The 25,442-nt window shown below is 38.7% G+C and overlaps 1 protein-coding gene across 6 annotated transcripts in view; it reads right to left on the reverse strand.

The window, feature by feature from the left end:
- Positions 1-25,442, reverse strand: part of RALYL (RALY RNA binding protein like) — a 212,935-nt gene that overhangs the window by 150,710 nt on the left and 36,783 nt on the right. The window contains exon 3 of one of the 6 annotated variants that reach the window (XM_039345483.1): positions 1,217-1,269. The exons of the other annotated variants lie outside the window; for them this stretch is intronic. The gene's annotated coding sequence lies outside the window, so the exon portion shown is untranslated. The remainder of the gene's footprint in view (positions 1-1,216; positions 1,270-25,442) is intronic. 6 annotated transcript variants of the gene reach the window in all.

Genomic DNA, 25,442 nt, shown 5'->3' on the forward strand with positions numbered 1-25,442 from the left:
TACATTTGTGGGAGATACTTAGGAAAGAATTTCTGCAGATATATTTTCCACTACTGTAAGTGCAAACAACCTATAGTCCATGGCCCCCAAACACCTCTGGCCCCATTTCTGCAACTTATAAAACATCCTCAGATTGCATCTCAGAAATTTGCTAGGAAAAATATTGATATTTGGTAAAATAATTTTACTGAGTTTTGGTTAAAGTACAAAGCAAACCAGGACATAAAATCTTAACGTACCTATTTAAATGTCACAAATCCCAGCTATTACAAGCCTTAATGTACCTATTTAAACTTCACAAATCCCAGCTACAACCAATCCAAATAAATGAAAGACACTTAAAAGCTAAAATTTAAGTTACCATTTCTTCTCTTTCAAAAAACATTCATTCAGTTTTACATCACTCAGAATCCTATTCTATATTCTAATTTATAGAATTTCTGTATCTTATATTTCCTATAATCTTCATGAGAATTAGAGGATAATATAAATTTAAAGTTACAGCATAATTTTTGTTATATAATATTAAGAGTAGGAGGCACTAGTACTGTGGTGGATTCCCAGGACAGAGGGGCTGCATTCCAGAAGGCAAAAACCACAATGAACCATAGAAAGTTTGGCCATGAGAAAGAGAGTTAAAACTGCTCCTCCCTAGTGATTCCCAGAGTATACCTATAGTGATGCAAATAGTTGCTTCAGTTTGGCCAGATTTCTGTCTATAGGTAAGGACCATAAAGGAAACAACACAGAAGTAACTCCAGGTTTCTCTCTGGGTTGGAGGGTTGAGGAGGGGGGCATGACATACTGTATACTGATAAAACAAAAACAGGAAATAAAGACTATTTATTACCTGCCTGTTGTCACCAAGATGCTTACATCTGACTACACTCCATTTTGTATCTGCTGCAATATGATAAAAAGAATGAAAAGGCTATGTGCATTGAAACAAAGAGGCCAAGGGCTTCTTATCTCTCAAGGCTGGCAGCTCAATACACAATGAGACTTCCTTGGGAGAAGCAGCAGGAAGAGATTAACATGACTAGTAAAGAAATTCAACCTTGCAGATTAATTTTTACAATAGATTTTTCTAATAACAACATGAGCTATGGTCTCACCTCTAAGCTGCATGCAAGCCTTGTTGCATGCAAGTCTACAAATGCAGAAAGTTGTATTTCTAAGCCAGATTAAAGCAATAGGGATAATAAAATATACTTGCCTGCTGTTGGTTGTCTGAGCTCTTAATTGTTTGAGGAACCTCCTGCCAAGCTCCTGGGAGAAGAGATAGTGAAATTTTCTGAAGAACAGACTTTCCAGGTATTTAGGCATTTGCTTGCTATGTAGCCTCCAGTTCCACTGGTCAGCACTTTGTAACTGATTCAGAGGTCTATACTTTAGTGGTGCAAACCCTGATTTAGTATTATATTTAGAAACATAAATGGAGGTCTCTCCTCTGTTTCTCTGCTGAAGACAAGAATATTTGTATTGCTTCTACTGTATTTACATGGATTACCTGATGCTAACATTTAATGAAACCATGGGTGAAAGGGTGAAGCTGGGCTGTAAAGTCTCCCACCTTTATACCCTCTGTATGTCAGCTCCAACTGTCCATTTATTAACGTACAATGTTTGAACAAATTCTCTGCCTGACTTGTCTCACAAAATGGTCCTTTATGACGATATCCTTCCCCAAACTGGCTAATCAGAACAAAATCATTCCACTCCCATATCTTCCTCATAGAATTGAAAATCTAGTATCTACTAATGAACTCTGCAGCCACTTTGCTTCAGCTCGTAAATCTCTGTTGCTGTTGCTCTCCTGGTCAAATCATCAAGTGAAGCGCTAAATCTTTGCATGATAATTTGGCTGCCTCTTCCTTCAGTAAACTCAGAACAGAAATCACCTGGAGTGATCTGTAAGAAATTCTGCTGGTTAACCCATCGTAATCAATTCACACTGAATCATGGCAATCGTAAACTGCTATTTGTAAAACTTCTATGTAAGCAAAGAAATAATTGGTTGAACTACATGCTATCCACTCCAGCATCAGGCAAGCCTTACTCTAGTTATGCCACAGCATGGCACACATTTGTTGTGTATATCCACATGCTGTTGATGTTGTAATTATATTTCAGCAAGTCATTCTGCAGACAGTGTGGGTATCCCTAGGATCTAATGACAACTTCAGGATCATATATTTAATATAGTTAAATATAGTTAAGAAATAATAAAGGAAAAAATAACAATAGCTCAACCCTGAGCTAGATGTAGTCTCTTCTATTGGAACTTTTCAAAAAACTTTGTGTAAGAGAGTCTGTTTCCCAATCAATATTGTGGAAATCAGTACTAATTATCTCCTATATAGATACTGACTTGTATGATGGTGTTATAACAACTCTACATTATCTTTCTGTGACCTTATTTCATCCCTATAATTTTTATAATAAGGTTCAAAGTATGGGATTTATTAAAGCAATAAAATGTATATATGCAAATGACAATATACTTAAGTCCTAAAAGGTTTAGCATTTAGGCTTATAGAACATCCCATAGTATTTTATAGCACTCTCTGGATAGTTTACAAGGTCGAAGCATTATTTACATATTGCCCCTAACAATCTGGATCCTCAAAAGGATGACTGAGTCAACCTTGAACCCTGTCAAGATCGAACTCCAGATTGTGGGTAGAGTTTGCCTGCAATACTGCACTTTAACCACTGTACCACCAGGACTCAAGGTTGCTAGTAGGCAGTGAGGTTCTGGATGTTGATAAACTTAGATGTTGGTAAACAAGGGAACAACCATGATAACATGAGATTTAATCACAGGAAGGACATGTTTATCTAAGCATGAGGTATACATATTAAATGGGATAGCACTTCATCTAAAACATCAGATATAATCTTGAAGTATACTTAAAAGGGCAAAAACCAAGCCTTTCCAAAGACTTCTTGACTGTTTCAGCTGCATGCTTTCTTAAGGATAAGATCTGACTATTTCAATATGTTTCACTATATGATTAATCCATAGATCATCATTAATTGTGACCTAAATGGGTCTGTAATTTTAAAAAGTTTGAATACTACACTGCACAAATGTGATGACTAGAATTTTGTCAGAAGTATCTTTTGTCAATCACATAATTTCATTAAATTCTAGATTGTTTCTAGGCACAAGTCAAATAATGGTATTGACCAACAAAACTCTAAAGTACTTGGAGCAGAATATTGGAATAATCTTTTCTTCTATATGATATGAACCTATCCATCATTTGTAATTATTTCCAAACTCCAGAAATCCACAGGCTTTTATAATCTGTTCACCATATAGCTACAGAGTAGCATATGCATTCTGATGGACATATCAGGCTCAAATTGGAGGGATTGAAGTTAAATCATTAGGTAATTTGAATAGAATTTATGAGACAGATTAGCTTAAAATAAAAGGGAAGACAGATTAACAGCCAGAAAGAGCCAAAAGGCTTTTTGTACTGGCTTTTTCTCAAACGTTCTGCTAGAATATGGCTATATTTTAGAAAATTTTGTATTAGAAGTTCAAGTAAATTCCATCCAAGTTATTCTTTAATATGCACCCCTTATTTTCAGGTAAGAATGTACTATATCTGATATATAGCAGGGATCCCCAACCCCTGGTCCGTGGACCGGTACTGGGCCATGACGTGCCAGAAATCGGGCCACGCAAACAAATAAAGTCCCATCCGTGGGATGCAGGCAGTACATGAAACCACGCCCCCTCCAGTCCACAGAAAAACCTCTCTCCATGGAACCAGTCCCTGGTGCTCAAAAGGTTGGGGATCTCTGATATATAGGATACAAAATAAGAAAAAAAAGCTTTAGGTCTTATAAATATTAACTAAAGGATTGCTTATAATACAGCATTCACTTGGGATCCAATTTTTTATTAAAAAAATGCTGACATCAAGATTTCATTACACCAACCTCCTGATTTTTAAAATATAAGAGGAAAAACAGCGCTAACTGTATTCTCTTTATCTCTGCTGAAAAATATTTCTCTGATTTGTTTTCTCCCAGCTGTACCCAAGGCAACTTCAAATATTTTAGCTTTCAGAAATGCTGAATTCATTTAATCAAGTGTGTTGGACAAAAAGTAGATACAGCAATCATGTAATTTACAGAAATAGTTAACTCACTGTTGTATTAATCAAATTACTTAGGGACTTGCAGCAATTAAAATCTTTCTTAATGCTGCAGGTAAAAGCAAATGCAGCACTATTTTAAAGTAATTTTTTTCAGCTGTTGACATAACACTTTTTTAATTCTACAAGGGACTTGGATTCAAGTACCCACCAGTAAAATGAGTTTGTGTAAGGAGTTCTTATATTCTTCTCTGAGTATCAGACCTTACAGAATGTTTCTCAATGTTCAACTCACAATGCTAAATTATGTGGACTCTGGTATATAAAACTCAAGTGCAGAAGAGGAAGTTTTCAGGCAGACATACTTTCTGAAAAATTGTTAGGTAAAAAGCAAGTGGAGCTAATAGGATTGGGATACGTGATGAAATTATGAGACATAAAAAATGTTCCCATTAATGTAACAATAAAGATAGCAGAATAAAAAAATGCTGATTCCCCAATATTTGTATTTAATCTTCATTGTTAATGAAAACTGAATTGTGAATCAGTTATATAAATTAATTATCATATAAACAGATAACAGAACTAAGCCAAAATGAATTGGTCAAGAATTATTTTTCCTGACCAAACAAGAAAAAAACCCTTAAAATTATTGTACGTGTTCATGAAACATACTGATTTATGCAACGGTTAATTATACATCTTTAGTGACAATTCAGAAAAAATCCTACAGAATTATTTAGTCTATAATTATATCAGTAGTATTAAATAGCACTGCAACTATTTCATTATAAATAAATATGTTAACAATGTGGTTTTTACTTTTGCATGAATAAAACATATACTTTACTATTTATTTAATTGTTGATATATCTATTTCAGAACTTTATTGAGTCTCTTGCTATATTTTGTACTGAGCTTTACCTAGCTTACATCTATACAATAAAAAAATAGGGCATTCCAGGTAGGAGGTAAAAATTAATTGAATCTGTCTGCAGTAAAAGATAGGGACATGTACATGCAATTTGAGCAGCTGAATCTAATTAAAATGTTTCTTTTTTATGCTGTTAGTGTTGGAAATTATAATACAATGAAGTTAGATTTAGAAAGATCTTCAATTTAGCATTGTGACTATATCTGAATAATGCCTTAAAGTATTATTCTTGCTTTTGTTTAATTCCCAAGAGAGACACACAATTTTGATGGATTGAAGCACCTTTGTCTCAATATAGAGTAGAGATAAATCAGAATGAAAGTTGACAGTAACCCTCTTCAGTCACTGCTTTTATTAGTTACAGATCATGTGTAAAGCTATGCAACTATTTAAAATATTATACAGCTTACCACTAAATTTCCTTCTGAAGGTAGATATATTGGGGAGAATAGCAACAGGACAAGATTGTATGTGCAGGCTTATTCTCTATCCATTCAAATCCTGCCATGTATTTAGGTTAAAGTTTCAAGTAGGCTATAGTCAAAAATAATTACACAACCATGTTGAACAAAGAAGACAAAAAAATGCTGTATGTCTAAACTATTAGTACTCAGAAGTATTTCCTAGAGTGGAGTAAATTCTACAAATTGCATAGATCAAGGCATTTGTTTACATTATATAGTCAAATTAAGCTCAACAGAATTTATTCCAAATAATTACAAACTTGCACCTGTACGGAAGTTATATACTTTTCTCTGAAACCAAGATCCATTTTAATATCCATGGACATATGTATGCAACTCTGTCTTTGATCTTATGTCCAAGTAAACATGAACAATATTTGGCAGCAGATGCCTTCAATTAATTCAGCGGTTCTCACCTTTTTAATGCTGTGACCCCCAACTGGTCGTAAGTCAAGGACTAAACAACAGGTTGTAAGTCGAGGACTAAACCACTCGTAAGTTGAGGACTATCCAACCGGTCATAAGTAGAGGACTTTCCCTGCCCGGGAGTGCCGCGCATGCGTGCTGCCGCCACCTGCGCCGGCCGAGGCGTAGCTGGCAAGCGGCAGAGATGGAGCAGGCCGACCACCAGCTGGCCCAACCTGCCAGGCCCCACACGCGCCAGCAACCCTCCCTGCGTCCGCTGGCTTCCCACCTCCCACCCCACTTACATTTTTAGTAGTTGCTCAGCAGGGAGGGGTGGAAACTTCCAGACAGCTCGCCTTCGCTGCAGACAACTTTCAGCACCGTTTGCAGAATGGGACTTTTTGCGGGCTCAGCAGGGCAGAGACAGCCTGGCAATTCCTATTGGCTTTTGAAAGCCAATAGAATTAGACTCTATTCAAGAGAGTCTATTCTATTGGCTTTCAAAAGCCAATAGAGTAAAAGGGAGTAGCACAGCTAAGGAAAATGGGGGGGGGAATGGCGGATTGCATTGTTTGGCGACCCCCGTGAAATGGTCGTTCGACCCCAAATGGGGTCCCGACCTACAGGTTGAGAACCACTGAATTAGTTCATTTAAATTGCACTGATTCCCATAAAGTCTTCTTCTAACTTTTGAAATAAACATGGTTGCAATGCAACATCTTCAAATTATGAATGGGGGGGGGAGAGGAAACTCAGGTTTGGGATAAAATACAGGAAAAACTATTAAAGTAGAATATCTTTTTTAACAATGGGATTAACATATCAATGGGATTCAGGATTTTTAGGAGATTCCTTAAGTTCTCTTTGAATGATCAGTATATATTTAAGATCATATTGTGTAAATTGGTTGGCTTTCTTCTGCTTTAGTTTGACACAGAACTTGAACAGGTAGTCTTTGCTTAGCAATCACAACTGGGACCAGTAACTTGGACATTAAGTGAAGTAATCACTAAGTGAAAATCACATGACTGTGATTCTGCTTCCCAGCTCAAAACTGCCAAGAACAATCAGTTCACACCATTTGGATTTTGTTTGCATTGTACCCAGCACAGGAAGACTTGTATAATGCAAAAGTATATTTATTCAAAGCTAGAATGGAAGTTTTTAATTCAACTGAGTAGAACACAAAGGAAAAAGAGCATAACCGTCATATTCCCATAAAAAGAAATGTTATGATTTTCTGTTATATTTAATTGGGCCACCTAATGAGGCAGAGGCAACTTCAGCTGTTCTAAAGAGTGTAACATTTTCTTTTTCCTCTTCTGTTTCTATGTCACACTTTGATTAGATGCAAGCAAGTGTTTCCTCTCTTGCTTTCTCAAAACAGTGACTTTTTTAAAAGAGAAATTGCCAATATTGATTTTTTATGTTTTTTTTCTCAGCTAAAAATTAATTACCATCACAGTTCTGATTCCCCATTACAGAACTGACCATCACCAATAGTCACTAAAGGGAAAAGCACTTCATATGATACTTCGGCATTCATAATGGCTTTTTGTATAGCTGGATAAACTTTAAAAGCTCTTTAAGATAAACCATTTTTGACCTAACTACTCTTCAAACCACCTCTGTTTATGCTAAATGTAGATAGCATACTATTCATAATTTCAGCAGATAGTAATGCTGGACCTTGTTTTTAAATATTTCTTCCAATTATAGGAGATAAATATATACTAATCTCTAAAAAATCTATTCACTTTTTATAGAAAAAAAATATAGTTGGAATGACAAACTAAAGGATTTCCGCAAATAATAGTAACTATAAGCCCCAAATCAAGCATCACTTAATATCTCTTGCAACCTTTCATTTTCTGATTTCCATTTATTTTCTACCGTTTTTGAAACTACTCTCCTCTGCTAATTATCATCAAAACAAATTTGCTTTCAACTCGATCAATTCACAAACTCATCAATTCAACAAACTCATCATTTACAAAATGCAGATTGGAAAAAAAATGCATGAATTGACTTGGAAGCTTCAATGAGCAATATATTTTGGGAGCCTGAGAAAAGAGTCCATTGATCTGGGGAGTTCTTTACTTATGTAGTTCCTTGTTTTGTATATTAACATTTTCCTTTCATGGAAATATCAGATGATATAACTTTGATCATAACAGCAAAGATGCACTATGTGTAAAAATACAGATTCTGATTCTTTGTGACAACAGCAGTTTGTTGGCAACACATTATTTATAAATGAAGCTGTAATTATTGCCTGGGAGTATTAATAAGGCAAATTCCCAAAAGAAAAACACAGAACAAAAGAACATACAATTTAGCTGGGAAGGTTCAAAGGAGACAGTTCTGAAAAAAGCAAACTGAAGAACTGGAGGAAATAAAAACTTTCTTGTATTTCAGGTCACAGTGATCTGTGACCAAATTAGTAGCATACGAAGCATACAGGTACTTTTGATACATATAGCACTATGTATTTTGAATATTAGTAGATTATAACCTGCAGATAATTAAATTATCCTTTTTTTTGTAATAAGAAAAAATACTTTTTTCTGTTTTAGGAGGAACTGTCATTAATATGTTATATATTTTGTTTCTATTTATTTTGAATTTTAGAAGTTTATAGCCTGTGGATAATTAAATTTCCTTTAAGATATTATTTCTTTTTGTTGCATGATCTTTTAAGGTGATTTAAAAGGAATTATCATTTATATATAGATTCACTTGACAAAAACAGTTGTAATAAATAAAATATATGAGTGAAAAAATACTATAATTTCAGCAAGGTGGAATATAAGATGAGTGGGCATGAAAGAGTAGCATAAGCTTTAGCCAAAGGATCATAAAGGGTTGCAAGACTGTGAAGTTCTTTCTTCAACTTTCTCTTCTGCTGAATCTTTCATCTTTCTACTTTCTTGAAAGTATATAGTGTACAGCTATAGCCATTTTAATACAAAAAATGCTATTTTTTCTCCCCCCAAATTTAAAATGGTAGTTAGAAAAAAACTATAAGCCCTAGCAAGTAAAGGAAGAAAAGTTTGGAGAGTTAAGGACAAGAAAAGATGGACACACAAACAGATAAATAAATAAACTGAGCCAAGTCAACTTCAATGACTCCCCAGTCATTAAATAAGAAATAGAACTTGTTTCAAGACTAGCTCCTACTGTGCTATTGCGGTCCGGTATAAAGAAAACAAACTAACAAATTAGTATTTTATGTTTCTTGTGCTATGTTTGCTAATATCCACTTCCAAGGGCTTCTTGGTATACTATGCCTATGTATCACAAGGATGACACTAGGGAGATTGATTAAAATATGGTAATTATGGAATTTTGATATTTCTTTTTGCAACTGTTAACAATTTCCATGTATCTTTCAGATATGTTAAATAACAATTTCTGGAATTTCCAGCCAATATGGATAAGCTACTTAAGAAATAGGAAGAAGAAATGCATCTTAAATGTCACATGTCATCTGCAGAACTTGGTTTTTTTCAGTTTTATCAACACCTACAAGGAAGTGGGTTGACTACTTCAAGGTAACATTGGAATATCAATTTGTTAACATGACAATGCTATAGTTTCTTAAGAAAAACATGATATACTATAATTCAATTTGACAGAAAGCTCAGATGATAAAAATCCAATTACGAGCTGTTGGGTATGATGACAAATTATGTAAATATTCGGCTTGACAGATCATAAAAACACTTTGGCGGTAACTGACTAGATCTTCCTCCCCATGGAAGTGTCAGACATGGGAATAATTTTAAAAATCCTTTACCACTAAAACATATCTGACAGGTCTTTAATATATTATATACGTCCTACATGGTATAAAATATACAACAATAAATTATGCAGAACTGAAATAAAATATTAGTATTTACTCCATCTAGTTCATTTCAATTAAATGACATTGCAGCCCTTCTTTATTTTTTCTTTTTGTAATTGCAAAGGATAATGAAATTCGTGAGAACTTAATTTCCAGGGTAAAAAAAGACAAACTGAAGACGACTCAGCTAATAGTGGAGCCAATGACTACAACAGAATGAAAAGCTGGTGAGCAAATTGACTCTTCTTAATTCTTCCCTGGACAAGAAGAGGATTTGAAAATTACCCACAAGTGTTCCAGACAGTAATCTTGATGAGGCAAGACAGCGGTCTCCAAAGAGTTTAGAACTCTGGGAAATGAGAAAAACTCAAACTGTAGTCAGTGCCTTTATGGACACTAAGTTCATATACTTTTTTTTCTAATCATTTTAGGAAATTCTTTTCAGTTATCGGGCAGCTTTTGATAGACAATTTTTATACCATTGAGCAAGTTTCTTTCAATCTTTAATAAAATAACTTTTAAAAATAAGTTTAAGGAGATATAATATATATATATATATATATATATATATATATATATATATATATATGTAGGTCTTTGGTTGTTCGGGTTTTCTCCCGCGTAAAATTGGAAGTGTCTTGGCGACATTTCGACGAAGTCCCATTCGTCATCTTCAGGCTGGTATTTTCAGCTTCGTGCTTTGAGCAGCAACGGAACGTCGCCAAGACACTTCCAATTTTACGTGTGAGAAAACCCGAACAACCACAGACCTACATACAAATACCCGCGAAAACCTCAGAAAACATATATATATATATATATATATATATATATATATATATATATATATATATATATATAAAAACTTTTATATATATATATATAAAACTTTTTAAAAAATAAATGGCAAAATAGTGATTAACATGTTGATTCTGGAAAGTTACAAACAGACTAAGGATCTGGATGGATTTGAAATAAGATTTTGAAATTAATTATAGGAATCTTTCCCATGAGAAAATGCAGTTGTTTTGAATTCTTTAAAAACTGATAGCATGGGACCTTGAATGTTGGCCACTAGAAGGAGTCAGAAGAAACTAAAGATTAAAATTAAAGGAGAAATTTAAATTTGATTTATTAACATGGAATAGATCAAAATACTTTAGTATTTAATATACTGAAATATATTTATTAACAATGGATCCTCCTTTAATTTTAAGAGTGTCTTATCATTATTTAAAAGATGTTACAGAAGAGGAACGAGTTTTACAGAATAAGAGATTGATCTGAAAGTGGAATTAAAAAATGAAAGACTATAAAAATGATATGCAAAAAGATGCTACACTGGATAGACAAATGAAACTCACTGACATCTTAATAATTAAAAGGCATATACAAATAATAAACCAAAAGTGTGACCTAGATAACATTCTTATATTTGATTTAGATTTGTTAGAATTTTGAAAGATTTTGTAAGAAGAGACAAAGAAAAAATGAAAAGAAATAAAATTCTTGAACATTATTTGAAGGCATTAAACTTCAAGATGGTTAAAAGTAAAAGGAAGGAATATAAAATTGGTTTATTTGATCAAGGTTAAAATAGATGTTATTTCTGATAACCTTTAATGGATTTTTGCTGACAAGGGCTGAATGAGGAAGTTATATCATTTGTTCATAGATAAGAGATATGTGAAGAAAGATTATTTGTTATATTTTAAGAGAAGGGGCATTGTCTTACCTGAACACCTTTTCTCAGCATAATGATGGAAAATCCACGAGGTTGTCTTAACCTTCCTGCTCAGATGAGACTAAGTCTAGAAAGTTGCCATGCCTCTTGCTGGGCTAGATTAACCCAGTTTTTGACCAAGGCGAAGCAACCGATGATAGTGTTGGCTCCTCCTATCCCTGACACAGGACCAGACGGCCCTTAAAGGGTGGGTGTGGATTCTCCATCATCATGCTGAGAAAAGGCTTCAGGTAAGACAATGCCCCTTCTCCAGCATGACTGGAGAATCCATGAGTGGGACATACCAAAGCCGCTCTGTCCCTATGGGGGGGAACTAGTCTGGGCTTGTATCCCACTGAGTGATACAACCTGCTGTAATACCCTCTGGCCAAACGAAGCATCCGAAGAGGCAAATTTGTCCAACTTGTAATGCCTGAGAAACGAGGAAGGTGAAGACCAAGTCGCTGCCCTACAGATCTCTTCAATGGATGCCTGTGTCACCCAAGCTACTGATGTAGCCGCACTGCGGGTGGAATGGGCAGTGATATGGCCGGGAACAGGCAAGGAATGTGATACGTATGCACGGGCGATACAAGCCTTGATCCATCTTCCTATAGTCGAAGAAGAGACCTTCTCGCCATGGAAGAGGGCTGAAAGGAAACAAACAGTGCCTCGGATCTACGGAAGGCAGAAATCCATTTGATATAATGTCGCAGGGCCCTGCGCACGTCCAGCTTATGCCACTACAATCAGGAAGGCCACTTTCATTGAAAGGAGACATAGATTGCAAAACCTAATGGGTTCAAATGGTTGTGAAGTCAGGGCCTGTAGAACCCATGACAGGTCCCAAGAGGGGTATCGACGTATCGCCGGTGGCTTGGCGATACATCGCACCCTTGAGGAAGGAGCGTACCACTGGGCCAAAGGGGCAGAATTGTCACATGTAAGTACCGTGGATAATGCCGCTACCTGTATTAGGAGTTAGCCCTTTATCAAGTCCGTCCAGCAAATAATCCAAAATACTTGGAATAGTTACTGAGAAGGGTTGGAAGTGATGTTTAGTGCACCAGAGGCAAAAATTCTTCCATGTCGCATTGTAAATCCTATTTGTAGAGGGACATCTGGAGGCCTGAATCATAGCGCTTACCCTCGACGAATAGGATTTACTGGTCAGGTTCTGCCGCTCAAGTGTCAGGCGGTTAACTGGAGCCACTGGCGATCCGGGTGTTGAAGGGCCCCCTGGCTGAATGAAATGCGATCTGGAGGAATCCTCCATGCCGGGGAGATGGAAAGGTGCACGAGGTCGGCAAACCACAAACGTCTCAGCCAGTGTGGAACAATTAATATGATCTCCTCCTGTTCCTGCAGCATCTTGCGAATGGTTGTGGAATCAGGGGAAGGGGAGGAAAGGCGTACAATAGCTCACTGGGCCACTTGCTGTGCAGGGCATCTGTCCCCTCTGCCCCTGAGGATGGGAACCTGGAGAAGAACCTCAGAAGTTGGGAGTTGGTTGGAGAGGCAAACAGGTCTAACTGCGGCTGACCTGCTCAGGGAATCTGCCTGTCAGTTTGCCTCCCCCGAGATGTGCTCTGCTTTGAGAGAATACAGGTTGACCTCCGCTCAAGAGCTCAAAAGGTGGGCCTTGTTTATGAGGGACCTGGACCGGGTCCCTCCCTGTCTGTTCACGTGGGCTTTCACTGCCACATTGTCGGTGAGCACCAGAACATGTTGTCCCGCCACCCTGTTGGTGAAGTGGCATAAGGCCAAATGTACGTCCCTGAGCTTCAGCCAGTTTATGCTTTGTCTTAATCTGAGCGGGACCACCAACCCTGAGCTAAATGTGATTGGAGGTGAGCCGCACAGCCGAACAAGCTGGCGTCCGTGGTCAAGATGAACCTGACTGGCTCCTTGAATAGAGATTCCTTGGTCATTGCCAGGGAGGTCCACCACTGGAGGGATTGTAATGTCTGGCGTGGAATTCTTACCCTCCTGTTGGAAGAGCTGGTGCCCAACCTCTGAAAGGGAAGAAGAAAGAATTGCAGCTCTCTGGAGTGTAACCTGGCCCATGGAACGATCCCCATATAGGAGACTATTTTCCCCAGCAACTGTGACAGCACGACCAGAGGAACTACCTTCTCCCTTCGGACCCGGTGTATGAGGGCCCGAATGCTGTCCCGACATTCCTGAGAGAGAAAAACCCTGCAGAGTTCTGAGTCTATGACTGCCCCCAGGTGAAGGAGACGAGTTGAAGGAACAGTGTGGCTCTTTTGGAAGTTCACAGAGAATCCTTGAACTTGAAGGGTCCTGATGGTGAGGGCCAGGTCCAGCTGGGCCGACTGGAAGGAATGGGACTGAATCAGAATGTCGTCCAGATAACATTGCATGCATACCGGAGCCATTCTTAGGTGGGCTGCTAGTACTGCTAAGATCTTTGTGAACACTCGTGGGGCCGAAGAAAGGCCAAATGTGGGTGCCCTGTACTGAAAATTCGGGTGGGCATAGCAAAATCTGAGGAATTTGCGATGCTCGGGAAGGATTGGAACATGCAAATAAGCCTCTGTCAAGTCTATGGATGACAAGAAATCCTCCCTCCTGATACTGGCAAGGATAGATTTGAGAGTCTGCATTTTGAACCGCTTGTAATCTAGGTGGTAATTTAGTCCCTTCAGGTCCAAAATCGCTCTCCAACCTCTCGAGGTTTTCGGAACCACGAACAGAGTGAGTGGAGTAAAACCCTCTTGCCTTCTGTTCCATGGGAACTGGTTCTATGACCTCTATCTACAGTAGATGAGCAATGGCCATCAGTTTTGTCTTGGTAGCGTTCCTCGGGTTGGGGCAAGCGAGGAAGCGCTCTGGATGGTTGGTTAAGAATTCCAAGGTAAGGCCGTGACGGATGGTGTCTAAACACCCAGGAGTCTGTGGTGGTGGCTTCCCATGCGCTGGCAAAAAGAGAAAGCTGACCACCTATGGGAGAGGTCTTCCTGGAGTCACTTGAACTGTCTAAACGGATGGCCTCCGAAGCCCCGAAAGGGCTGCTTTGATTGGAACTGAGCCTTGGCCCTGGACAGTCCTGATGGCGATCCTGTCTAGGGGGGAAAAGGATCGAGGGTTTCGGGACCAATCCCAGATTGGTCCGGAGGGAAAGGATTGCCTCCGGGAATTCTGTTGGGATCTCCTATTCCTAGGAATGTGTGCCAGTACCTTGTGCTTGTCCTTACCCTCGACCAGGTAAGGATCAAGAGCTGTGCTGAAAAGATGAGTGCTGCTGTAATAAGCAGTTGCCAAACGCACTTAGACTTCAGGTCAGCCCACCATTGTTTGAGCCAGAGCAGTCTGCGGGCTGACACGCTTGCGGCAATGGCTCGGGCAGAGTATCTGGCGGAATGAAGCGAAGCGTCTGCTACGTATTCAGATGTGGCGACCGGTTTGCCCAGGGTTTGATGTGCTCATACCTGGTCTGGAGGAATCAAAGCCTGGAGTTCGCGAAGCCAGATGATGGAGGATCTGGCAAAGAAGGACGATGATGTCGTTGCCTTCACCGACTACGCTGAGGCTTGATGAGATCTATGAAGGGAAAATTCAAGCCTCCTGTCCTCTGCTCTTAGAGCCTCAGCCATGTCCCCTGGTACAGTGGGGGAAGAAAATAGAGAAGTTAAAGGTGTGTCCACGAGTGGCACTTCCAGGAGCAAAGAGAAGGAGGATGTGACGTTAAAGAGGTTTTTCTCTGTCCCACTGGGAATGGGAAGAGTGCCAAGGGATGTCCATTGCTTTTGGGCAGTGCTGCAGAAGAAGGCGAACAGGGAATGTGTCTCTCCACCACCACCGGCTCGAAAATAATGGGTTCGAGTCCTGGTGGTGAGAGGTGTCAGCTGTGGCTCTTGGTCTGGGGTGATGTTGGCCGAAGTACATGCTTTCAGGAGCAATGACTTGGACAGAGATGGGTCAAAGAGACCGGTAAAAGGAGAAGGATCTGGAGAGGCCTCCTAATCGTCTGTCATCAGCATGCCAGACGTCTTGTAATCATCCGATCCCAATTCTCCGCCCTGAGAAGATCTGTCTGAGAAGGCAGAACCAGGAAACAGGGATGTCTCTTTCTGGGGAAAAGTTGTCAATGAAGGCTCCTGAGTGGGCCGCTGACCCAGGGAAGAGGCCATATATTGAGTGAAAGCTTGAGCCATCAGAGCCTGAAACTGGTCAGGCCACGCTCCCTGTTGTTCCACTGGGCGAAGACCTGCTGCCGTAGGCGTAAAGGTAGCCTCCGGCCCCGGTTGAATTCTAGGAGCTGGGGAAACCGACCGAGGGCCTGATGCCTGACTAGAGGAAGGGAGATCCACCTGTCCAGTTTCCCCCTGAGGAGACCAAGCCTGCGGGACTGCATTAAGTGGCACGCACTGAGGCTTGAAAAGCAATGTATCCAGTGGAACGGGGGAAATTAATTCTGTTCCACTCGAAGTGAGCCTCTGAGCTCTGAAGAACTCCCTTTCCAGCGCCTGATGTCTCCTCGTGGCCTCTCTCTCAGCTGTCTTGGAGGGCTTCTTGGTAGATATAGCCTTGGCTTTAGCTTTAATTTTCCTGGCCGCCTCCAATTTGGAGGACCTACATTTCTTTTTGGTGGGGGATCCAGAAGCACCCTGAGGAGTCAAGTTGTCTGTCATTGTAATCAAGATATTCTGAGTAGGAGACATTTGACACAGGAGCGGAGCAAATTTTTATCCTGTCAGAGTTGGATAGACCGGGCTCTGACTGACTTAATCAATGGCTGACAGTAACAGATAGTGAGCTAACAGCTATCTGCGGGGCCACCTGGCAGCACAGTGCCTACACCCTTTTTCCTTGGTAGCAAGGGTCTGCGGAGAATAGGGGAAATGGCGGCGGTGCCCAAAGGTGTGTCTGCCTCCTAACTCTAAGGTGGAATGATGGGAATCAGAAGCGTCTGTATACACCCTCTGATGGCCCCTCTCTTGTGTCCTCAGTAACACCCCTGCGGCCAAGCCTTATAACGGTTGTCCAAGGAACCAAGTGGTGACTGAACCAGAGATGGTGAAAGGAGGCAATGAACAAAATGGCCGGCCCAAATACACCGCTCCCTGGACACCCAAACTAAGTGGGGTAACAAAAGAGGCCTTTACGGTACTCTTGATTGTAATGCCTCTGAGATAATATCCTGAAATGAAGGCTGTGCCCCTTCCAGATTAAACTTGAGGCTTTAAGATGGCAAACAGTCCTTCGTGCGGCGCTCAAAATGGTGGCCGCGCCAAATTAATGGTTGGGTGACAGCTGACAGGACCTGCAGGCCCTGAGGAGAATCAGCCCGGCTTGGGTAGCCTGCCTCTGGGTCTGAAAATGACAGTTACGAAGGAATTCCGATCGTCAATTCGGCGAGAATTGGGTCACTGAGCTCTGCGCAGTCTGCCAATCGCCGGCTAACCGCAGCAAGCAGTCTGGAGACTCACAAGCCAATTTGAGGCAGAAAAGTCCGACAGAGCTTCGACGAAGCTCCCCGGTGTCGGGATCAGCTGGGGGTCGCTTGGTTGTAGCGAAACGACCCATGCTGCGAGGAGAGCCCTCCCAGATGACCGGAAGGCTCTGAATGACTGGAGACGCCTGAGCGATCGGAATTAGCCCTATCTGTCTCTGTCAATTGAGTCAATTTGAGTAAAAGGGTCCACTCACAGCAATTAAGAGGAGATTCCATGAGGGTCTTCAACCTAACTGCTAAGCCTAAAAGGAGCCTAAAATAAAGCGTCCTGCTGAACGAAGACTAAGTCAAAAACTGGGTTAGTCTAGCCCAGTAGGAGGTGTGGCAACTTTCTAGACTTAGTCTCAGGAAGGAAGGTTAAGACAACCCACTCGTGGATTCTCCAGTCATCATGCTGGAAAATCTGGTAAGTTACTAAAATAATAATTGCAATAAAGGGATTGTTATTTCTTTATATATTTCTTTTCTTTTTCTTTATTATATTCTTATTTTTTCTATTATTCTTCTTTACTGCAATTGTTATTTTTATTCATTTTTAGTTTATATTAGTTTTATGTTTTTAATTGTAATGTTTAATAAAATTACTATAAAATAGAAATTAGTGTGAACTCAAGTAAACTATTTATACTGCTTTCCAATACTGATGGAATTGGAAGCTGATTAAAAATCATTGGACAAATCCTGAGTCAGAGAATTACCCTGTACTATAGGCAGGGTATAAAAATTGTGCCTTTGTTCTTTGGATATGTAGAAATTCTACATATCTTCATAGAAGTCTTGCTGATTTTAATTAGGCTTACCACCTAATGGTAAGTTGCATATGGTTGCAACTTAAATGATCAGCATATAGTCATTTTAGGGAATAAAAATAATTAATGTGTATTTCGTGCTTTTCCAAGTACCCTATGTAAGATATGAAAAACTATTTGTATGCAGAAAAAGGCTCAGATAAACAATATACAAATTAGATAAGAATCGGTCTGGAATGACCACTAGATGTCAAGAGAATGCAGTTGACCACTAGATGTCAAGAGAATGCAGATCACTGCAAACCAAATCAGGTAGTTTGACAGTAATTACCGTGAAACATATATGTAATAAGATTACAGATAGTCCTCATTTAGCAATCACAATTGGAGCTGGCAATTTAGCTGTTAAGTGAATTGGTCACTAAGTGAAACTGCAAATGTATTTATGATCTTATTTTAGCTGAAGAAAAATTTCATGTTCTTATTTTGAAAAAAATAAACAAACTGTTTTCAAAGAACTTTACAAACAAAAATGCTGAAATACATTTTGCACTGTTAAAAGTACCTAATCTAATTTAACAAGAGTATACTCAGCAAATAGCAGTATTGGTACACTTTACAGAATATTAAGCAGTGATGATTTTTAAAAAGGTATTTGGGGCAGGTAGAGTCTAATATTGCCATTTTTTGATCAGGTAATATATACAAATCATGTTAATGTCCATAGGAGGCTAAAAATGAAGATTAGATTATTTTTTCTATTCAGTTCCTCTAATAGTCCTAATTAACAAAAGGAGAAATAAACACTGGGTTAAATGATGCATAACAACCATTTTCTAGTCTAACTCAAGATAATTGTTTTTGGCTGCAAAAGGATTTTAATGAATTTTTCTTCATTTACTAAAATATCCTCCCATTTTGAATATGTGACCTTTCTGACCATCCCCTAAAGGATGTTTCTAGCTCAGCCTTATTTTTTTAGCCTACTAAGATTTCACATTTCTTCCTGACCCATCTCACTCAGATTTTTCTTCTCCCCCTGATAATACAAGTGTCTGATTTTGTGTGTGTGTTAATACAAAGAACAGTCACAACTTCTATAAACTGATATAGCATTCATAGCTTACCCTCTCCATAAAATGCACTCAGCAATGACATTGAGTAATTTATCATATGGTTACAGTGCACATGAAGTAAAAAACAAGTTTTTAGAATCCTGGTCCTATATAGCACCAATAGAAATCACATTTCCTAGTATATTATCTTAGTATAAGCAGAATGATACAACTACAACAGTTTCTGATACCGGAACAACAGCAGCTCATGGACTATTTCCATGAGGAAATATTTATTTTAAAAAAGTTTATTGTGATGAAAGTTTTCTAGAGTAGAGCCACTTGATCAGATGCATTTAATTTTATTACAAAAGCTTTTGTCTTTAAAAAAAATGGCTAAATATTTGTTTATTTTTCCTAGAAAAATAACAAAACCCAATTGGTCTTAGACTATAAGAAAAAAAAAACATTTGTCAACAGTAATTTACATAAAGTCACTGCATTCAACAAAAAGTACAATAAAGAGCTGTCACTCTTTCTGTCTCCAAATAAGACCTGTTTCTGCTCAACAATGAAAAGAGTAATCTACATATTATCTTCACATCACTGTTATCACTCTGGTTATGAAGTAAGCAATGAAAAAGATTCTGTTAATTCTGAAGTGGATTAGAATTTTCAAAGTGCTTCAGGACTTAACATTGTGGAAGGTCTGATTTATATTCCAGGCATTATAAAACCTCTGTACTCAGGAATGACAAATAGCACAACACTGAAATTGCAATGACAGCCTCAGAGCACTAGCAACTAGTGTGTTCCATCTTAATACTAAGGTTTCTGCGATTCTGTTCACTTAACATTCAAAGCAATTAACGCTTCTTGTTGCATCCACATCCAGATACAAAACCTTCAAATCAAACCATTTACCTCAAGTGAAGTCAGCCTTGAATAATTCACAAAGCACAAAGCAACAGGGAGGTAAGAAGCCTTGAATTTCAAAACAATGGCATAAAGAGATTTGAAGAACCTTTGTATCCATATAAAAAGGCACACAGGATTTTGTATAAAGGAAAGAGAAGAAATTCCCAAACAAAGAAAACTGTACAGTATATAGTATGGCAAATGAGAAACAACACATATTAAGGTTAAAATGATAAATCTTGATAAAAATCATGATAAAAGAATATTGACTGCTATAATCTGGATGACTAATAAACTACTACCAAACATTTGTCCAGCTACGGTTCTAATCAATTGGTGACTTATTATGTGCCATAAATTTGTGTTTGACTCCTAGCAACCACATTTTCTGTATGACAATCTATCCCTAACTTGATTTTTAAGATCTTCCACAGTGCATCTATTGAGGCTACACAGTATCAAAGTCCATCCACCTTGCTTGCTGGTTCTTCTCTTCTCCTTTTTCCTTCCACTTTTCCCAGGATTAGAGCTTTTTCAAGAGAGCTGGGTCTTTGCATAAACTGTCCAAAGTTATATAATTTGAACCTGGTCTTTTTTGCCTTGAGTGAGAACTCTGGCTGATTTGTTTGATGATCCATTGGCTTCTTTTCTTGGATCTTCACAGTATTCTTTGGAATTTTTCCAATATCCAAATTCACAACTGCCAATACTTTTGCTGTACTGCTGCAGTCAATTTTGATCATCATATCACAAAAGAGATGTTGAGAGTTTGGAAAAAATTCAGAGAAGAGGCACTAAGATGATAAAAAGCCCGGAGGCTAAAACATACGAAGAACGGCTGCAGGACTTGGGTTTGGCTAGTCTAAAGAAAAGAAGAAACAGGAGAGACATGATAGCAGTGTTCCAGTATCTGAGGAGCTGCCACAAGGCAGAAGGGATCAGGTTGTTCACCAGAGCACCAGAGGGAAGGATGAGAAACAATGGCTGGAAACTGATCAAGGAGAAAAGCAACCTGGAATTGAGAAGAAACTTCCTGACAGTGAGGACAATCAACCAGTGGAACAGCTTACCCACAGAAATGGCACTCCATCACTGGAGATTTTTAAGAAGAGACTAGACAACCACCTATAGCTCTATGCTATTCTATGCTATTCTAAGCCCAACTTTGACTTCCACAGTGTCACAGATAAAACTGTGGCTTGCATGATTCTGATAATGGTAGATATACATATATTTGTACTCTAACTTCCAGTATAATTTTCTAATTAGAATCATATCCTAGAGTTGCTATTTACTTTGGACAACATATGTGTGGCACATAACTCCTCCTTATAAGGAAAAACATAGCTTAATGATGGGGTGAGTATTAATGAGAAAATGTAATTGGAGGAATGGGTTATGCTCTCTCTAACAATGCTTTAAGAGAGAAAGAGTGAACGAAAGAGAGAGAGAGAGAGAGAGAGAGAGAGAGAGAGAGAGAGAGAGAGAAACACAGACACTGAGAGAGAGAGAAAAAAAAAACTGAAAAAGAGAGAAACAGAGACACAGAGAGAAAGGCAGATAGAGAAGGAGATCTTTTTACATCTTTAGTACCTGCATAACTGAATGAAAAGGTTGCCAGCATATTCTCTACTATATTGCATTTTCCTTAATGCAGAGGGCAAAGACGACAATTACAGCTATGGCTTGGATCAGTCTTTTTTAAACTTTGCTCCTTGAGGATGTGTAAACTTCAAGTTTTAGAATTGCTTGGGAGTCTGTGCTGGCTGGAGAATCCTGGACGTTGAAAGTTCACACATATTGAAGCTGCCAAGGAACACTGGGTTAGACACTGAACTATACAAGTGACCAGTAGAAACTCACATAAAGTTGTCTTGAAAATAGATCAAATTGCTGAATCTGCCTATGTCCAGACACCAAGCTAATAATAATAATAATAATAATAATGATGATGATGATGATGTTGTTGTTGTTGTTGTTGTTGTTGTTGTTGGAAGGGACCTTGGAGGTCCTCTAGTCCAACCCCCTGCTCAGGCAGGAAACCCTATATCATTTCAGACAAATGGCTGTTCAGCCTCTTCTTAAAAACTTCCAGTGTTGGAGCATTCACAGCTTCTGGAGGCAGGCTGTTCCACTCATTAATTGTTCTAACTGTCATGGAATTTCTCCTTAGTTCTAAGTTGCTTCTCTCCTTGATCAGTTTCCATCTGTTGCTTCTTGTCCTGCCTTCAGGTGCTTTGGAGAATAGCTTGACTCCCTCTTCTTTGTGGCAGCCCCTGAGATATTGGAACACTACTATCATGTCATCCCTAGTCCTTCTCTTCATTAAACTAGACATACCCAATTCCAGCAAACGTTCCTTGTGTTTTAGCCTCCATCCCATGATCATCTTTGTTGTTCTTCTCTATACTGTTTCTAGAGTCTCAACATCTTTTTTACATCCTCATGTTACTAAGCTTATACTGTATCAGTATCATAGTTCATGGGACGTCTCTCTGACTCTTTACAGGAAAGTTCAGCATATTTTAACGCAGTATTACATTTCTTCCATACTCACTTTGAATTAAGGAAAAACATGCTTCTATAAATTTTCAAAATATAGTCAAGATTCGGTCAGTTCTCTGAAAGTTGTTAAGTTTTCAGAATTCGGACTAGGTTTACACTACAGATTAAATCAAAAATAATCAAATCACATTATAACTTAGACAGCAAGTGAACCAAACATTTATATGAAAAGTGTTGGTCTAGTCATGTAGAATGCAATACCAAGTTCCATTTAACAATCTCCATGAGCAAGTCCAATGGGCATGTTTCCATGCACAAATTACTAGAAAGAGGGCACAGTATCACTTTCATACAGTTAGTAGCTACAACTAGAGAACAAATCTCTCACTGAATACAAGAACAGAAAATCTGAAAACAGAATAAGGTATAGAGACTTCTATATATTTTGGAAGTATCAACTGCAATATCAGAAAAAATTATATTAGTTGCAGAGACTGAATACAGTAAGCTCAAATGTGATTTTTAGCAGTATGTCAAGGTAAAGACACAAACTAGATATACATTAAAGAACACATGAATACAAAGGGAAAAGTCAGATTACAATGCAAGAATAATGTGACCAGGACAAAATCAATGAAAGAATAATAATATTGGGCCTAGTGACAAACTAGCAATAATCATTAAACCAAAACTATGGTTTCTAATTCCTGTACTGATATAAAAAGTTATGGTTATATTTATAAACAGAAGAATAACAACTTAAACAGTAATGTTCCAGACAATATGGAGCAACTCAAATAACTAAAGAACTTTATAGGTAATCCTTGACTTACAACCAAAATTGAGCACAAAATTTCTATTGCTAAGTGAGACATTTGTTAAGTGAGTTTTCCCCCATTCTACAACCTTTCTTGCCACAGCGGTTAATGAATCACCGCAGTTAAGTCAGTAACACGGTTGTTAAGTGAATCTGGCTTCCCCATTGACTTTGTCAGAAGGCCTGAGATACTGCAATAATCATAAATATGAGTCATTTGCCAAACCTCCAAATTTTGAGCATGTGATCATGAGAATGCTGCAACAGTCGTAAGTGTGAAAAATGATCATCAGTCACTTTTTTCAGCGCCACTGTAACATTGAATGGTCATTAAACAAACTGTTGTAAGTCAAGATTACTTGTATAGCTAAAAAAAGCTAGAATTAGACTGAAAATGCTTCCAGAAGCAAAAGAAAACGGAGGATTTGGACTGCCGGATTGGACTTTATATTATCAAGCATCTGTATTAACATGACTAAGAGTGGATAACCCTTAAAGACTATTATACCTAGAAGGACATGACCTACAACTCGGGTGGCATGCCTTTTCTGTGGGATGGGAAGAATAAAATACACAGATACTTTCAATATCATTATATAAGAAATGCACTTTTCTAGAAAGGGAAAAAGTAAAAGTGAAAAATTACGCGAAAATATCTGGATGCTCTCAACAATGGAAGCGTTTGTTCACCCAAACCTAACTAACTATGAGAAAATTGTGACCTATAAAGACATTTTGAATAATGAAGGGAAATTAAAACACAGACAAGAATTAGAAGAACAGGGTATATTGACCTACCATGGTGGCCCTATCTGCAAATCCAAACATCTGGATTTTATAAAGAGAATTTCAACAACCTCTATGAAGATGTACATAGAAAGTAGACTGGTCTCAGAAAGAGTCCTCTAAGCATATAGCTGCTATGCCATATATTATCAACGCTAATATAAAACCAATACTTCTGTCCCATAGCACTGAATAGGCTGGGAACTGGTCTAATACTATTAAATCTGATGATCCTTTGAGGAATGATTGGCTTACAGGCAATGTCAATTAATGACAGCTTAATTCTTAGAATAATGTCATCATATTTCCAAAGCACCAATCGGTAAGACAAGAAACAATGGTTGGAAACTAACCAAAGAAAAAAGCAACCTAAAAGTAAGGAGAAATTTCCTAACAGTGAGAACAATTAACTAATGCAGGGGTAGGCAAGCCAAAACACTCAAAGAGCCACTTGGACTCGTTTCCCACAGAAAAAAAAAACACTGGGAGCTGCAAAACTTTTTTGGTATCTGAAATGAAGATAACACTGCATATATCCATATACCTATATCTATCTATCTATCTATCTATCTATCTATCTATCTATCTATCTATCTATCTATCTATCTATCTATCTATCTATCTATCTATCTATACACACACACATACATACATACATACAAACATTTTCTGAGGTTTTTGTGGGTATTTGTATGTAGGTCTTTGGTTATTCGGGTTTTCTCCCAAGTAAAATTGGAACTGTCTTGGCGACGTTTCGACGAAGTCTCATTCGTCATCTTCAGGCTGGTGTTTTCAGCTTCGTGCTTCGAGGAGCAATGTGTGGTCTTAGCTGTTTGTTTCTTTTAACTGCCAGTGGGGGTATGAACTGATTGGGTGGGAGCTTGGCTGTGTTCTGATTGGGTGGAGGTGTGTTCTGATTGGTTAGGGATTTGGCTGTGCTCTGATTGGATGGGGGGGTTGGCTGTGCTCTGATTGGATGGGAGGTTGGCTGTGCTTTGATTGGATGGGAGAGTGTTCTGTTTGGGTGGGGACTTTGTTGTGCTCAGGTTAGTCTGAGTTGCAGGGGGGTTTAAGATGGTGGGCTGCCTTGCTATTTTTTGGCTTCGCGTTCGTGGTTGTGCCTCATCTTCATGGTGGGTGTCAGTTTGCTTCATGTATGGATTGGAGAGGTTTAAAATGGCTAATGATGCAGCTGTGGTCTGACTTCTGGTTTGTGGTCATGCCGCATTGAAGAACATAAGAACTCAGTCAAAAAAGAGGAACCAACATCTTCCCTGGTCCAACACCTTAAAGCCACAGGACATGAAACTGACTTTAAAATACCAGAACTATCGCCAAAACTGAACATTTTAATAACAGAATAATCAGAGAAGCCATCGAAATAGAAAAACGCCCACACAGCATGAACAAACGAGATACCTCCCGCCCTTATTGACAAACGACTCCCTAACACAAAGAATGACACCACACCCACACTCACTAAAACCACACAGGATGTCACCACCACACATCCACGCAAAAAGCAAGCCCAAAGCCACACCAATGATGAGGCGCGACCACAAACCAGAAGCCAGACGTGAGGCAGCAGCTCCGGCAGCAGTGGCATGGCATCATCGGGGTTCCTCACTGCCACCCCTGGCCT

Source organism: Crotalus tigris, unplaced genomic scaffold (assembly GCF_016545835.1).
Source record: "Crotalus tigris isolate CLP2741 ecotype Arizona unplaced genomic scaffold, ASM1654583v1 scf7180000017952.28453644438:3035480, whole genome shotgun sequence".
Lineage (NCBI taxonomy): Eukaryota > Metazoa > Chordata > Lepidosauria > Squamata > Viperidae > Crotalus > Crotalus tigris.